Genomic DNA, 18,005 nt, shown 5'->3' with positions numbered 1-18,005 from the left:
TGTCCCTCGCACCTAGGCAGGAGTCCTGACGTCGCTGAACAAACACGTGTCTGGAAGGGCCCTCCCCGTCGTAACTCGAGAATATACCCCATGTTCCGGCCGCAACTCGAGAAAAACCATGAGATTTCCCCCTCGCCGCGAGATGAGGCCCGATTCCCCTGCACTGCATGCAGAGCAATTCCGTGTTCCACATCAAACGTGAAAGGAGCCTTGATTTCCTTGATGGCACTCCAGAGAAAACCCAAGATCACTGTCTCAAGTCTAGAGGGATCCTGAAGTCACTGGACCTACAGGAAAGGGCTTCGTGGACCCCAAATCAACTCGAGATGAGAGCTTAGACCCTGGCTTAGACTCAAGAGGAATACCAACTTTCCACAAGGAACTCAAGAGGAGGTTTCTCTAGCTACAGGTATATTTGAGGGACCCTGAGTTTGTGGCCTCAAGTCGAATGGACACCGAGATGCTCTGACTCGAAGTAAGGCCGGATATCCCTGCAGTGAATTGAATGCAGGCTCGTCTTGCATCTCCCAAGACGAAGGGATGTCTGAATCCCCTGTGGAGACCACAGAGAAAGACCTAATTCTCCGCCTCATAGTGACCGGGGGCCTCACATCCTTTGAAAATTCGAGAGGTCCGCGGAGATCAATGCTTCCAAAGGAGACGATGCCTGACTCCTCTTGAAAATGGATAGGAGTCCCAGGATCCCTGTGGCACGTGGAAAGGGACCCTGGGTCTCCCGCCTCACGTGGAGACGCTTCCCCATTGCCATGCCAAGACTCGAGGAGAATCCCGAGGTGTCCCTCGCATCTAGGCAGGAGTCCTGACGTCGCTGAACAAACACGTGTCTGGAAGGTCCCTCCCCGTCGTAACTCGAGAATATACCCCAGGTTCCGGCCGCAACTCGAGAAAAACCATGAGACTTCCCCCTCGCCGCGAGATGAGGCCCGATTCCCCTGCACTGCATGCAGAGCAGTTCCGTGATCCACATCAAACGTGAAAGGAGCCTTGATTTCCTTAATGGCACTCCGGAGAAAACCCAAGATCACTGTCTCAAGTCTAAAGGGATCCTAAAGTCACTGGACCAACAGGAAAGGGCTTCGTGGACACCAAATCAACACGAGATGAGAGCTTAGACCCTGGCTTAGACTCAAGAGGAATACCAACTTTCCACAAGGACCTCAAGAGGAGGTTTCTCTCAGCTACATGTATATTTGAGGGACCCTGAGTTTGTGGCCTCAAGTGGAATGGACACCGAGATGCTCTGACTCGAAGTAAGGCCGGATATCCCTGCAGTGAATTGAATGCAGGCTCGTCTTGCATCTCCCAAGACGAAGGGATGTCTGAATCCCCTGTGGAGACCACAGAGAAAGACCTAATTCTCCGCCTCATAGCGACCGGGGGCCTCACATCCTTTGAAAATTCGAGAGGTCCGCGGAGATCAATGCTTCCAAAGGAGACGATGCCTGACTCTTCTTGAAAATGGATAGGAGTCCCAGGATCCCTGTGGCACGTGGAAAGGGACCCTGGGTCTCCCGCCTCACGTGGAGACGCTTCCCCATTGCCATGCCAAGACTCGAGGAGAATCCCGAGGTGTCTCTCGCACCTAGGCAGGAGTCCTGACGTCGCTGAACAAACACGTGTCTGGAAGGGCCCTCCCCGTCGTAACTCGAGAATATACCCCAGGTTCCGGCCGCAACTCGAGAAAAACCATGAGATTTCCCCCTCGCCGCGAGTTGAGGCCCGATTCCCCTGCACTGCATGCAGAGCAATTCCGTGTTCCACATCAAACGTGAAAGGAGCCTTGATTTCCTTGATGGCACTCCAGAGAAAACCCAAGATCACTGTCTCAAGTCTAGAGGGATCCTGATGTCACTGGAGCAACACGAAATTTCCCCTTGGACCCCAAATCAACTCAAGATGAGAGCTTAGTCCCTGGCTTCGACTCAAGAGGAATACCAACTTTCCATAAGCACATCAAGAGGAGGCTTCTCTCAGCTACAGGTATGTGAGAGGGACCCTGAGTTTGTGGCCTCAAGTGGAATGGACACCGAGATGCTCTGACTCGAAGTAAGGCCGGATATCACTGCAGTGAATTGAATGCAGGCTCGTCTTGCATCTCCCAAGACGAAGGGATGTCTGAATCCCCTGTGGAGACCTCAGAGAAATACCGACTTCTCCGCCTCATCGCGACCGGAGGCCTCACATCCTTTGAAAACTCGAGAGGTCCGCGGAGATCAATGCTTCCAAAGGAGCCAATGCCTGAATCCTCTTGAAAATGGATAGGAGTCCCAGGATCCCTGTGGCACGTGGAAAGGGACCCTGGGTCTCCCGCCTCACGTGGAGACGCGTCCAAATTGCCATGCCAAGACCGAGGAGAATCCCGAGGTGTCCCTCGCTCCTAGGCAGGAGTCCTGACGTTGCTGAACAAACACGTGTCTGGAAGAGCCCTCCCCATCGTAACTCGAGAATATACCCCAGGTTCCGTCCGCAACTGGAGAAAAACCATGAGATTTCCCCCTCGCCGCGAATTGAGGCCCGATTCCCCTGGACTGCGTGCAGAGCAATTCCGTGTTCCACAGCAAACGTGAAAGGAGCCTTGATTTCATTGAAGGCACTCCAGAGAAAACCCAAGATCACTGTCTCAAGTCTAGAGGGATGCTGAGGTCACTGGAGCAACACGAAATTTCCCCTTGGACCCCAAATCAACTCGTGATGAGAGCTTAGTCCCTGGCTTCGACTCAAGAGGAATACCAACTTTCCATAAGCACCTCAAGAGGAGGCTTCTCTCAGCTACAGGTATGTGACAGGGACCCTGAGTTTGTGGCCTCAAGTGGAATGGACACCGAGATGCTCTGACTCGAAGTAAGGCCGGATATCCCTGCAGTGAATTGAATGCAGGCTCGTCTTGCATCTCCCAAGACGAAGGGATGTCTGAATCCCCTGTGGAGACAACAGAGAAAGACCTAATTTTCCGCCTAATCGCGACCAAAGGCCTCACATCCTTTGAAAACTCGAGAGGTCTGTGGAGATCAATGCTTCCAAAGGAGACGATGCCTGACTCTTCTTGAAAATGGATAGGATTCCCAGGATCCCTGTGGCACGTTGAAAGGGACCCTGGGTCTCCCGCCTCACGTGGAGACGCGTCCAAATTGCCATGCCAAGACTCGAGGAGAATCCCGAGGTGTCCCTCGCACCTAGGCAGGAGTCCGACGTCGCTGAAAAAACACGTGTCTGGAACGGCCCTCCCCGTCGTAACTCGAGAATATACCCCAGGTTCCGGCCGCAACTCGAGAAAAACCATGAGACTTCCCCTCGCCGCGAGATGAGGCCCGATTCCCCTGCACTGCGTGTAGAGCAATTCCGTGTTCCACATCAAACGTGAAAGGAGCCTTGATTTCCTTGATGGCACTCCAGAGAAAACCCAAGATCACTGTCTCAAGTCTAGAGGGATCCTAAGGTCACTGGAGCAACACGAAAGGGCTCCGTGGACCCCAAATCAACTCGAGATGAGAGCTTAGTCCCTGGCTTCGACTCAAGAGGAATACCAACTTTCCACAAGCACCTCAAGAGGAGGCTTCTCTCAGCTACAGGTATGTGAGAGGGACCCTGAATTTGTGGCCTCAAGTGGAATGGACACCGAGATGCTCTGACTCGAAGTAAGGCCGGATATCCCTGCAGTGAATTGAATGCAGGCTCGTCTTGCATCTCCCAAGACGAAGGGTTGTCTGAATACCCTGTGGAGACCACAGAGAAAGACCTAGTCCTCCGCCTCAACTCGACCGGAGGCCTCACATCCTTTGAAAACCCGAGAGATCCGCGGAGATCAATGCTTCCAAAGGAGACGATGCCTGACTCCGCTTGAAAATGGATAGGAGTCCCAGGATCCCTGTGGCACGTGGAAAGGGACCCTGGGACTCCCGCCTCACGTGGAGACGCGTCCAAATTGCCATGCCAAGACTCGAGGAGAATCCCGAGGTGTCCCTGGCACCTAGGCAGGAGTCCTGACGTCGCTGAACAAACACGTGTCTGGAAGGGCCCTCCCCGTCGTATCTCGAAAATATACCCCAGGTTCCGGCCGCAACTCGAGAAAAACCATGAGACTTCCCCCTCGCCGCGAGATGAGGCCCGATTCCCCTGCACTGCATGCAGAGCAATTCCGTGTTCCACATCAAACGTGAAAGGAGCCTTGATTTCCTTGATGGCACTCCAGAGAAAACCCAAGATCACTGTCTCAAGTCTAGAGGGATCCTGAGGTCACTGGAGCAACAGGAAATTTCCCCTTGGACCCCAAATCAACTCGAGATGAGAGCTTAGTCCCTGGCTTCGACTCAAGAGGAATACCAACTTTCCACAAGGACCTCAAGAAGAGGCTTCTCTCAGCTACAGGTATATTTGAGGGACCCTGAGTTTGTGGCCTCAAGTGGAATGGACACCGAGATGCTCTGACTCGAAATAAGGCCGGATATCCCTGCAATGAATTGAATGCAGGCTCGTCTTGCATCTCCCAAGACGAAGGGATGTCTGAATCCCCTGTGGAGACCACAGAGAAAGACCTAATTCTCCGCCTCATAGTGACCGGGGGCCTCACATCCTTTGAAAACTCGAGAGGTCCACGGAGATCAATGCTTCCAAATGAGACGATGCCTGACTCCTCTTGAAAATGGATAGGAGTCCCAGGATCCCTGTGGCACGTGGAAAGGGACCCTGGGTCTCCCGCCTCACGTGGAGACGCGTCCCCATTGCCAGGCCAAGACTCGAGGAGAATCCGGAGGTGTCCCTCGGACCTAGGCAGGAGTCCTGACGTCGCTGAACAAACACGTGTCTTGAAGGGCCTTCCCCGTCGAAACTCGAGAATATACCCCAGGTTCCGGCCGCAACTTGAGAAAAACCATGAGACTTCCCCCTTGCCGCGCGATGAGGCCCGATTCCCCTGCACTGCGTGCAGAGTAATTCCGTGTTCCACATCAAAGGTGAAAGGAGCCTTGATTTCCTTGATGGCACTCCAGAGAAAACCCAAGATCACTGTCTCAAGGCTAGAGGGATCCTGAGGTCACTGGAGCAACACGAAACGGCTCCGTGGTCCCCACATAAACTCGAGATGAGAGCTTAGTCCCTGGCTTCGACTCAAGAGGAATACCAACTTTTCACAAGCACCTCAAGAGGAGGCTTCTCTCAGCTACAGGTATGTGAGAGGGACCCTGAGTTTGTGGCCTCAAGTGGAATGGACACCGAGATGCTCTGACTCGAAGTAAGGCCGGATATCCCTGCAGTGAATTGAATGCAGGCTCGTCTTGCATCTCCCAAGACGAAGTGTTGTCTGAATCCCCTGTGGAGACCACAGAGAAAGACCTACTCCTCCGCCTCATCAAGACCGGAGACCTCACATCCTTTGAAAACTCGAGAGGTCTGCGGAGATCAATGCTTCCAAAGGAGACGATGCCTGACTCTTCTTGAAAATGGATAGGAGTCCCACGATCCCTGTGGCACGTTGAAAGGGACCCTGGGTCTCCCGGCTCCCGTGGATACGCGTCCCAATTGCCATGCCAAGACTCGAGGAGAATCCCGAGGTGTCCCTCGGACCTAGGCAGGAGTCCTGACGTCGCTGAACAAACACGTGTCTGGAAGGGCCCTCCCCATCGTAACTCGAGAATATACCCCAGGTTCCGGCCGCAACTCGAGAAAAACCATGAGACTTCCCCCTCGCCGCGAGATGAGGCCCGATTCCCCTGCACTGCGTGCAGAGCAATTCCGTGTTCCACATCAAACGTGAAAGGAGCCTTGATTTCCTTGATGGCACTCCAGAGAAAACCCAAGATCACTGTCTCAAGTCTAGAGCGATCCTGAAGTCACTGGAGCAACACGAAAGGGCTCCCTGGACCCCAAATCAACTCTAGATGAGAGCTTAGTCCCTGGCTTCGACTCAAGAGGAATACCAACTTTTCACAAGCACCTCAAGAGGAGGCTTCTCTCAGCTACAGGTATGTGAGAGTGACCCTGAGTTTGTGGCCTCAAGTGGAATGGACACCGAGATGATCTGACTCGAAGTAAGGCCGGATATCCCTGAAGTGAATTGAATGCAGGCTCGTCTTGCATCTCCCAAGACGAAGGGTTGTCTGAATCCCCTGTGGAGACCACAGAGAAAGACCTAGTCCTCCGCCTCAACGCGACCGGAGGCCTCACATCCTTTGAAAACCCGAGAGGTCCGCGGAGATCAATGCTTCCAAAGGAGACGATGCCTGACTCCTCTTGAAAATGGATAGGAGTCCCAGGATCCCTGTGGCACGTGGAAAGGGACCCTGGGTCTCCCGCCTCACGTGGAGACGCTTCCCCATTGCCATGCCAAGACTCCAGGAGAATCCCGAGGTGTCCCTCGCACCTAGGCAGGAGTCCAGACGTCGCTGAACAAACACGTGTCTGGAAGGGCCCTCCCCGTCGTAACTCGAGGATATACCCCAGGTTCCGGCCGCAACTTGAGAAAAACCATGAGACTTCCCCCTCGCCGCGAGATGAGGCCCTATTCCCCTGCACTGAATGCAGAGCAATTCCGTGTTCCACATCAAACGTGAAAGGAGCCTTGATTTCCTTGATGGCACTCCAGAGAAAACCCAAGATCACTGTCTCAAGTCTAGAGGGATCCTGAGGTCACTGGAGCAACACGAAAGGGCTCCGTGGACCCCAAATCAACTCGAGATGAGAGCTTAGTCCCTGGCTTCGACTCAAGAGGAATACCAACTTTCCACAAGCACCTCAAGAGGAGGCTTCTCTCAGCTACAGGTAAGTGAGAAGGACCATGAGTTTGTGGCCTCAAGTGGAATGGACACCGTGATGCTCTAACTCGAAGTAAGGCCGGATATCCCTGCAGTGAATTGAATGCAGGCTCGTCTTGCATCTCCCAAGACGAAGGGTTGTCTGAATCCCCTGTGGAGACCACAGAGAAAGACCTAGTCCTCCGCCTCAACGCGACCGGAGGCCTCACATCCTTTGAAAACCCGAGAGGTCCGCGGAGATCAATGCTTCCAAAGGAGACGATGCCTGACTCCTCTTGAAAATGGATAGGAGTCCCAGGATCCCTGTGACACGTGGAAAGGGACCCTGGGTCTCCCGCCTCACGTGGAGACGCGTCCCAATTGCCATGCCAAGACTCGAGGAGAATCAGGAGGTGTCCCTCGCACCTAGGCAGGAGTCCTGACGTCGCTGAACAAACACGTGTCTGGAAGGGCCCTCCCCGTCGTAACTCGAGAATATATCCCAGGTTCCGGCCGCAACTCGAGAAAAACCATGAGATTTCCCCCTCGCCGCGAGATGAGGCCCGATTCCCCTGCACTGCATGCAGAGCAATTCCGTGTTCTACATCAAACGTGAAAGGAGCCTTGATTTCCTTGATGGCACTCCAGAGAAAACCCAAGATCACTGTCTCAAGTCTAGAGGGATCCTGAGGTCACTGGAGCAACACGAAAGGGCTCCGTTTACCCCAAATCTACTCGAGATGAGAGCTTAGTCCCTGGCGTCGAATCAAGAGGAATACCAACTTTTCACAAGCACCTCAATACGAGGCTTCTCTCAGCTACAGGTAAGTGAGAGGGACCCTGAGTTTGTGGCCGCAAGTGGAATGGAGACCGAGATGCTCTGACTCGAAGTAAGGCCGGATATCCCTGCAGTGAATTGAATGCAGGCTCGTCTTGCATCTCCCAAGACGAAGGGATGTCTGAATCCCCTGTGGAGAACACAGAGAAAGTCCTAGTTCTCCGCCTCATCGCGACCGGAGGCCTCACATCCTTTGAAAACTCGAGAGGTCCGCGGAGATCAATGCTTCCAAAGGAGACGATGCCTGACGCCTCTTGAAAATGGATAGGAGTCCCAGGATCCCTGTGGCATGTGGAAAGGGACCCTGGGTCTCCCGCCTCACGTGGAGACGCGTCCCAATTGCCATGCCAAGACTCGAGGAGAATCCCGAGGTGTCCCTCGCACCTAGGCAGGAGTCCTGACGTCGCTGAACAAACACGTGTCTGGAAGGGCCCTCCCCGTCGTAACTCGAGAATATACCCTAGGTTCCGGCCGCAACTCGAGAAAAACCATGAGATTTCCCCCTCGCCGTGAGGTGAGGTCCGATTCCCCTGGACTGCATGCAGAGCAATTCCGTGTTCCACATCAAACGTGAAAGGAGCCTTGATTTCCTTGATGGCACTCCAGAGAAAACCCAAGATCACTGTCTCAAGTCTAGAGGGATCCTGAGGTCACTGGAGCAACAGGACATTTCCCCTTGGACCCCAAATCAACTCGAGATGAGAGCTTAGTCCCTGGCTTCGACTCAAGAGGAATACCAACTTTCCACAAGCACCTCAAGAGGAGGCTTCTCTCAGCTACAGGTATGTGAGAGGGACCCTGAATTTGTGGCCTCAAGTGGAATGGACACCGAGATGCTCTGACTCGAAGTAAGGCCGGATATCCCTGCAGTGAATTGAATGCAGGCTCGTCTTGAATCTCCCAAGACGAAGGGTTGTCTGAATCCCCTGTGGAGACCACAGAGAAAGACCTATTCCTCCGCCTCAACGCGACCGCAGGCCTCACATCCTTTGAAAACCCGAGAGGTCCGCGGAGATCAATGCTTCCAAAGGAGACGATGCCTGACTCCGCTTGAAAATGGATAGGAGTCCCAGGATCCCTGTGGCACGTGGAAAGGGACCCTGGGACTCCCGCCTCACGTGGAGACGCGTCCAAATTGCCATGCCAAGACTCGAGGAGAATCCCGAGGTGTCCCTGGCACCTAGGCAGGAGTCCTGACGTCGCTGAACAAACACGTGTCTGGAAGGGCCCTCCCCGTCGTATCTCGAAAATATACCCCAGGTTCCGGCCGCAACTCGAGAAAAACCATGAGACTTCCCCCTCGCCGCGAGATGAGGCCCGATTCCCCTGCACTGCATGCAGAGCAATTCCGTGTTCCACATCAAACGTGAAAGGAGCCTTGATTTCCTTGATGGCACTCCAGAGAAAACCCAAAATCACTGTCTCAAGTCTAGAGGGATCCTGAGGTCACTGGAGCAACACGAAAGGGCTTCGTGGACCTCAAATCAACTCGAGATGAGAGCTTAGACCCTGGCTTAGACTCAAGAGGAATACCAAATTTCCACAAGGACCTCAAGAGGAGGCTTCTCTCAGCTACAGGTATATTTGAGGGACCCTGAGTTTGTGGCCTCAAGTGGAATGGACACCGAGATGCTCTGACTCAAAATAAGGCCGGATATCCCTGCAGTGAATTGAATGCAGGCTCGTCTTGCATCTCCCAAGACGAAGGGATGTCTGAATCCCCTGTGGAGACCACAGAGAAAGACCTAATTCTCCGCCTCATAGCGACCGGGGGCCTCACATCCCTTGAAAATTCGAGAGGTCCGCGGAGATCAATGCTTCCAAAGGAGACGATGCCTGACTCCGCTTGAAAATGGATAGGAGTCCCAGGATGCCTGTGGCACGTTGAAAGGGACCCTGGGTCTCCCGCCTCACGTGGAGACGCGTCCCAATTGCCATGCCAAGACTCGAGGAGAATCCCGAGGTGTCCCTCGCCCCTAGGCAGGAGTCCTGACGTCGCTGAACAAACACGTGTCTGGAAGGGCCCGCCCCGTCGTAACTCGAGAATATACCCCAGGTTCGGGCCGCAACTCGAGAAAAACCATGAGATTTCCCCCTCCTCGCGAGATGAGGCCCGATTCCCCTGCACTGCGTGCAGAGTAATTCCATGTTCCACATCAAACGTGAAAGGAGCCTTGATTTCCTTGATGGCACTCTAGAGAAAACCCAAGATGACAGTCTCAAGTCTAGAGGGATCCTGAGGTCACTGGAGCAACACGAAAGGGCTCCGTGGACCCCAAATCAACTAGAGATGAGAGCTTAGTCCCTGGCTTCGACTCAAGAGGAATACCAACTTTTCACAAGCACCTCAAGAGGAGGCTTCTCTCAGCTACAGGTAAGTGAGAGGGACCATGAGTTTGTGGCCTCAAGTGGAATGGACACCGAGATGCTCTAACTCGAAGTAAGGCCGGATATCCCTGCAGTGAATTGAAAGCAGGCTCGTCTTGCATCTCCCAAGACGAAGGGTTGTCTGAATCCCCTGTGGAGACCACAGAGAAAGACCTAGTCCTCCGCCTCAACGCGACCGGAGGCCTCACATCCTTTGAAAACCCGAAAGGTCCGCGGAGATCAATGCTTCCAAAGGAGACGATGCCTGACTCCTCTTGAAAATGGATAGGAGTCCCAGGATCCCTGTGACACGTGGAAAGGGACCCTGGGTCTCCCGCCTCACGTGGAGACGCGTCCCAATTGCCATGCCAAGACTCGAGGAGAATCAGGAGGTGTCCCTCGCACCTAGGCAGGAGTCCTGACGTCGCTGAACAAACACGTGTCTGGAAGGGCCCTCCCCGTCGTAACTCGAGAATATACCCCATGTTCCGGTCGCAACTCGAGAAAAACCATGAGATTTCCCCCTCGCCGCGAGATGAGGCCCGATTCCCCTGCACTGCATGCAGAGCAATTCCGTGTTCCACATCAAACGTGAAAGGAGCCTTGATTTCCTTGATGGCACTCCAGAGAAAACCCAAGATCACTGTCTCAAGTCTAGAGGGATCCTGAGGTCACTGGAGCAACACAAAAGGGCTCCGTGGACCCCAAATCAACTCGAGATGAGAGCTTAGACCCTGGCTTCTACTCAAGAGGAATACCCACTTTTCACAAGCACCTCAAGACGAGGCTTCTCTCAGCTACAGGTATGTGAGAGGGACCCTGAGTTTGTGGCCTCAAGTGGAATGGACACCGACATGCTCTGACTCGAAGTTAGGCCGGATATCCCTGAAGTGAATTGAATGCAGGCTCGTCTTGCATCTCCCAAGACGAAGGGTGGTCTGAATCCCCTGTGGAGACCACCGAGAAAGACCTAATTCTCCGCCTCATAGCGACCGGGGGCCTCACATCCTTTGAAAACTCGAGAGGTCCGCGGAGATCAATGCTTCCAAAGGAGACGATGCCTGACTCCTCTTGAAAATGGATAGGAGTCCCAGGATCCCTGTGGCACGTGGAAAGGGACCCTGGGTCTCCCGCCTCACGTGGAGACGCTTCCCCATTGCCATGCCAAGACTCGAGTAGAATCCCGAGGTGTCCCTCGCACCTAGGCAGGAGTCCTGACGTCGCTGAACAAACACGTGTCTGGAAGGGCCCTCCCCGTCGAAACTCGAGAATATACCCCAGGTTCCGGCCGCACCTCGATAAAAACCATGAGATTTCCCCCTCGCCGCGAGTTGAGGCCAGATTCCCCTGCACTGCATGCAGAGCAATTCCGTGTTCTACATCAAACGTGAAAAGAGCCTTGATTTCCTTGATGGCACTCCAGGGAAAACCCAAGATCACTGTCTCAAGTCTAGAGGGATCCTGATGTCACTGGAGCAACACGAAATTTCCCCTTGGACCCCAAATCAACTCAAGATGAGAGCTTAGTCCCTGGCTTCGACTCAAGAGGAATACCAACTTTCCATAAGCACATCAAGAGGAGGCTTCTCTCAGCTACAGGTATGTGAGAGGGACCCTGAGTTTGTGGCCTCAAGTGGAATGGACACCGAGATGCTCTGACTCGAAGTAAGGCCGGATATCCCTGCAGTGAATTGAATGCAGGCTCGTCTTGCATCTCCCAAGACGAAGGGATGTCTGAAATCCCTGTGGAGACCTCAGAGAAATACCGACTTCTCCGCCTCATCGCGACCGGAGGCCTCACATCCTTTGAAAACTCGAGAGGGCCACGGAGATCAATGCTTCCAAAGAATCCAATGCCTGAATCCTCTTGAAAATGGATAGAAGTCCCAGGATCCCTGTGGCACGTGGAAAGGGACCCTGGGTCTCCCGCCTCACATGGAGACGCGTCCAAATTGCCATGCCAAGAATCGAGGAGAATCCCGAGGTTTCCCTCGCACCTAGGAAGGAGTCCTGACGTTGCTGAACAAACACGTGTCTGGAAGGGCCCTCCCCATCGTAACTCGAGAATATACCCCAGGTTCCGTCCGAAACTGGAGAAAAACCATGAGATTTCCCTCTCGCCGCGAGTTGAGGCCCGATTCCCCTGGACTGCGTGCAGAGCAATTGCGTGTTCCACATCAAACGTGAAAGGAGCCTTGATTTCCTTGATGGCACTCCAGAGAAAACCCAAGATCACTGTGTCAAGTCTAGAGGGATCCTGAAGTCACTGGACCTACAGGAAAGGGCTTCGTGGACCCCAAATCAACTCGAGATGAGAGCTTAGACCCTGGCTTAGACTCAAGAGGAATACCAACTTTCCACAAGGACCTCAAGAGGAGGTTTCTCTAGCTACAGGTATATTTGAGGGACCCTGAGTTTGTGGCCTCAAGTGGAATGGACACCGAGATGCTCTGACTCGAAGTAAGGCCGGATATCCCTGCAGTGAATTGAATGCAGGCTCGTCTTGCATCTCCCAAGACGAAGGGATGTCTGAATCCCCTGTGGAGACCACAGAGAAAGACCTAATTCTCCGCCTCATAGCGACCGGGGGCCTCACATCCTTTGAAAATTCGAGAGGTCCGCGGAGATCAATGCTTCCAAAGGAGACGATGCCTGACTCCTCTTGAAAATGGATAGGAGTCCCAGGATCCCTGTGGCACGTGGAAAGGGACCCTGGGTCTCCCGCCTCACGTGGAGACGCTTCCCCATTGCCATGCCAAGACTCGAGGAGAATCCCGAGGTGTCCCTCGCACCTAGGCAGGAGTCCTGACGTCGCTGAACAAACACGTGTCTGGAAGGGCCCTCCCCGTCGTAGCTGGAGAATATACGTTAGGTTCCGGCCGCAACTCGAGAAAAACCATGAGACTTCCCCCTCGCCGCGAGTTGAGGCCCGATTCCCCTGCACTGCATGCAGAGCAATTCCGTGTTCCACATCAAACGTGAAAGGAGCCTTGATTTCCTTGATGGCACTCCAGAGAAAACCCAAGATCACTGTCTCAAGTCTAGAGGGATCCTGATGTCACTGGAGCAACACGAAATTTCCCCTTGGACCCCAAATCAACTCAAGATGAGAGCTTAGTCCCTGGCTTCGACTCAAGAGGAATACCAACTTTCCATAAGCACATCAAGAGGAGGCTTCTCTCAGCTACAGGTATGTGAGAGGGACCCTGAGTTTGTGGCCTCAAGTGGAATGGACACCGAGATGCTCTGACTCGAAGTAAGGCCGGATATCCCTGCAGTGAAGTGAATGCAGGCTCGTCTTTCATCTCCCAAGACGAAGGGATGTCTGAATCCCCTGTGGAGACCTTGAGAAATACCGACTTCTCCGCCTCATCGCGAACGGAGGCCTCACATCCTTTGAAAACTCGAGAGGTCCGCGGAGATCAATGCTTCCAAAGGAGCCAATGCCTGAATCCTCTTGAAAATGGATAGGAGTCCCAGGATCCCTGTGGCACGTGGAAAGGGACACTGGGTCTCCCGCCTCACGTGGAGACGCGTCCAAATTGCCATGCCAAGACTCGAGGAGAATCCCGAGGTGTCCCTCGCTCCTAGGCAGGAGTCCTGACGTTGCTGAACAAACACGTGTCTGGAAGGGCCCTCCCCATCGTAACTCGAGAATATACCCCAGGTTCCGTCCGCAACTGGAGTAAAACCATGAGATTTCCCCCTCGCCTCGAGTTGAGGCCCGATTCCCCTGGACTGCGTGCAGAGCAATTCCGTGTTCCACAGCAAACGTGAAAGGAGCCTTGATTTCATTGATGGCACTCCAGAGAAAACCCAAGATCACTGTCTCAAGTCTAGAGGGATGCTGAGGTCACTGGAGCAACAAGAAATTTCCCCTTGGACCCCAAATCAACTCGAGATGAGAGCTTAGTCCCTGGCTTCGACTCAAGAGGAATACCAACTTTCCATAAGCACCTCAAGAGGAGGCTTCTCTCAGCTAACGGTTTGTGACAGGGACCCTGAGTTTGTGGCCTCAAGTGGAATGGACACCGAGATGCTCTGACTCGAAGTAAGGCCGGATATCCCTGCATTGAATTGAATGCAGGCTCGTCTTGCATCTCCTAAGACGAAGGGATGTCTGAATCCCCTGTGGAGAGCTCAGAGAAAGACCGACTTCTCCGCCTCATCGCGACCGGAGGCCTCACATCCTTTGAAAACTCGGGAGGTCCGCCGAGATCAATGCTTCCAAAGGAGACGATGCCTGACTCCTCTTGAAAATGGATAGGAGTCCCAGGATCCATGTGGCACGTGGAAAGGGACCCTGGGTCTCCCGCCTCACATGGAGACGCGTCCAAATTACCATGCCAAGACTCGAGGAGAATCCCGAGGTGTCCCTCTCACCTAGGCAGGAGTCCTGATGTCGCTGAACAAACACGTGTCTGGAAGGGCCATCCCCGTCGTAACTCGAGAATATACCCCAGGTTCCGGCCGCAACTCGAGAAAAACCATGAGATTTCCCCCTCGCCATGAGTTGAGGCCCGATTCCCCTGCACTGCATGCAGAGCAATTCCGTGTTCCACATCAAACGTGAAAGGAGCCTTGATTTCCTTGATGGCACTCCAGAGAAAACCCAAGATCACTGTCTCAAGTCTAGAGGGATCCTGAAGTCACTGGACCTACAGGAAAGTGCTTCGTGGACCACAAATCAACTGGAGATGAGAGCTTAGACCCTGGCTTAGACTCAAGAGGAATACCAACTTTCCACAAGGACCTCAAGAGGAGGTTTCTCTCAGCTACAGGTATATTTGAGGGACCCTGAGTTTGTGGCCTGAAGTGGAATGGACACCGAGATGCTCTGACTCGAAGTAAGGCAGGATATCCCTGCAGTGAATTGAATGCAGGCTCGTCTTGCATCTCCCAAGACGACGGGATGTCTGAATCCCCTTTGGAGACCACAGAGACAGACCTAATTCTCCGCCTCATAGCGACCGGGGGCCTCACATCCTTTGAAAACTCGAGAGGTATGCGGAGAACAATGCTTCCAAAGGAGACGATGCCTGACTCTTCTTGAAAATGGATAGGAGTCCCAGGATCCCTGTGGCACGTGGAAAGGGACCCAGGGTCTCCCGCCTCACGTGGAGACGCATCCCAATTGCCATGCGAAGACTCGAGGAGAATCTCGAGGTGTCTCTCGCACCTAGGCAGGAGTCCTGACGTCGCTGACCAAACACGTGTCTGATAGGGAACTCCCCGTCGTAACTCGAGAATATACCCCAGGTTCCGGCCGCAACTCGAGAAAAACCATGAGACTTCCGCCTCGCCGCGACATGAGGCCCGATTCCCCTGCACTGCATGCAGAACAATTCCGTGTTCCACATCAAACGTGAAAGGAGCATTGATTTCCTTGATGGCACTCCAGAGAAAACCCAAAATCACTGTCTCAAGTCTAGAGGGATCCTGAGATCACTTCAGCAACATGAAAGGGCTCCGTGGAACCCAAATCAACTCGAGATGAGAGCTTAGTCCCTGGCTTCGAGTCAAGAGGAATACCAACTTTCCACAAGCACCTCAAGAGGAGGCTTCTCTCAGCTACAGGTATGTGAGAGGGACCCTGAGTTTGTGGGCTCAAGTGGAATGGACACCGAGATGCTCTGACTCGAAGTAAGGCTGGATATCCTTGCATTGAATTGAATGCAGGCTCGTCTTGAGTCTCCCAAGACGAAGGGATGTCTGAATCCCCTGTGGAGACCACAGAGAGACCTAGTCCTCTGCCTCATAGAGACCGGAAGCCTCACATACTTTGAAAACTCGAGAGGTCCGCGGAGATCAATGCTTCCAAAGGAAAGGATGCCTGACTCTTGTTGACAATGGATAGGTGTCCCAGGATCCCTGTGGCCTGTGGAAAGCGACCCTGGGTCTCGCGCCTCTCGTGGAGACGCGTCCCAATTGCCATGCCAAGACTCGAGGTGAATCCCAAGGTGTCCCTCGCACCTAGGCAGGAGTCCTGACGTCGCTGAACAAACCTGTGTCTGGAAGGGCCCTCTACGTCGTAACTCGAGAATATACCCCAGGTTCCGGCCGCAACTCGAGAAAAACAATGAGACTTCCCCATCGCCGCGAGATGAGGCCCGATTCCCCTGCAGTGCGTGCAAAGCAATTCCGTGTTCCACATCAAACGTGAAAGGAGCCTTGATTTCCTTGATGGCACTCCAGAGAAAACCCAAGATAACTGGCTCAAGTCTAGAGGGATCCTGAGGTCACTGGAGCAACACGAAAGGGCTCCGTGGACCCCAAATCAACTCGAGATGAGAGCTTAGTCCCTGGCTTCGACTCAAGAGGAATACGAACTTTCCACAGGCCCCTCAAGAGGAGGCTTCTCTCAGCTACAGGTATGTGAGAGGGACCCTGAGTTTGTGGCCAAAGTGGAATGGACAGCGAGATGCTCTGACTCGAGGTAAGGTCAGATATCCCTGCAGTGAATAGAATGCAGGCTCGTTTTGCAACTCCCAAGACGAAGGGTTGTCTGAATCCCCTGTGGAGATGTCAGAGAAAGACCGAGTTCTACGCCTCATCGCGACCGGAGGCCTCACATCCTTTGAAAACTCGAGAGGTCCCCGGAGATCAATGCTTCCAAAGGAGACGATGCCTGACTCCTCTTGAAAATGAATAGGAGTCCCAGGATCCCTGTGGCATGTGGAAAGGGACTCAGGGTCTCCCGCCTCACGTGGAGACGCATCCCAATTGCCAAGCGAAGACTCGAGGAGAATCTCGAGGTGTCTCTCGCACCTAGGCAGGAGTCCTGACGTCGCTGAACAAACACGTGTCTGGAAGGGCCCTCCCCGTGGTTACTCGAGAATATATCCCAGGTTCCGGCCGCAACTCGAGAAAAGCCATGAGACTTCCCCCTCGCCGCGACATGAGGCCCGATTATCCTGGACTGCGTGCAGAGCAATTCCGTGTTCCACATCAAACGTGAAAGGAGCCTTGATTTCCTTGATGGCACTCCAGAGAAAACCCAAGATCACTGTCTCAAGTCTAGAGGGATCCTGAGGTCACTGGACCAACAGGAAAGGGCTCCGTGGACCCCAAATCAACTCGAGATGAGAGCTTAGTCCCTGGCTTCGACTCAAGAGGAATACCAACTTTCCACAAGCACCTCAAGAGGAGGCTTCTCTCAGCTACAGGTATGTGAGACGGACCCTGAGTTTGTGGCCTCAAGTGGAATGGACACCGAGATGCTCTGATTCGAAGTAAGGCCGGATATCCCTGTAGTGAATTGAATGCAGGCTCGTCTTGCATCTCCCAAGACGAAGGGATGTCTGAATCCCCTGTGGAGACCGCAGAGAAAGACCGAGTTCTCCGCCACATCGCGACCGGAGGCCTCACATCCTTTGAAAACTCGAGAGGTCCGCGGAGATCAATGCTTCCAAAGGAGACGATGCCTGACTCCTCTTGAAAATGTAAAGGAGTCCCAGGATCCCTGTGGCACGTGGAAAGGGACCCTGGGTCTCCCGCCTCACGTGGAGACACGTCCAAATTGCCATGCCAAGACTCGAGGCGAATCCCGAGGTGTTCCTCGTACCTAGGCAGGAGTCCTGACGTGGCTGAACAAACACGTGTCTGGAAGGGCCCTTCCCGTCGTAACTCGAGAATATACCCCAGGTTCGGGCCGCAACTCGAGAAAAACCATGAGATTTCCCCCTCGCCGCGAGTTGAGGCCCGATTCCCCTGCACTGCATGCAGAGCAATTCCGTGTTCCACATCAAATGTGAAAGGAGCCTTGATTCCCTTGATGGCACTCCAGAGAAAACCCAAGATCACTGTCTCAAGTCTAGAGGGATCCTGAGGTCACTGGACCAACAGGGAAGGGCTCTGTGGACCCCAAATCAACTCGAGATGAGAGCTTAGTCCCTGGCTTCGACTCAAGAGGAATACCAACTTTCCACAAGCACCTCAAGAGGAGGCTTCTCTCAGCTACAGGTATGTGAGACGGACCCTGAGTTTGTGGCCTCAAGTGGAATGGACACCGAGATGCTCTGATTCGAAGTAAGGCCGGATATCCCTGCAGTGAA

Source organism: Dama dama, chromosome 7, assembly GCF_033118175.1.
Source record: "Dama dama isolate Ldn47 chromosome 7, ASM3311817v1, whole genome shotgun sequence".
Taxonomy (NCBI): Eukaryota; Metazoa; Chordata; class Mammalia; order Artiodactyla; family Cervidae; genus Dama; species Dama dama.
Note: the sequence above shows the minus strand (reverse complement) of the source record.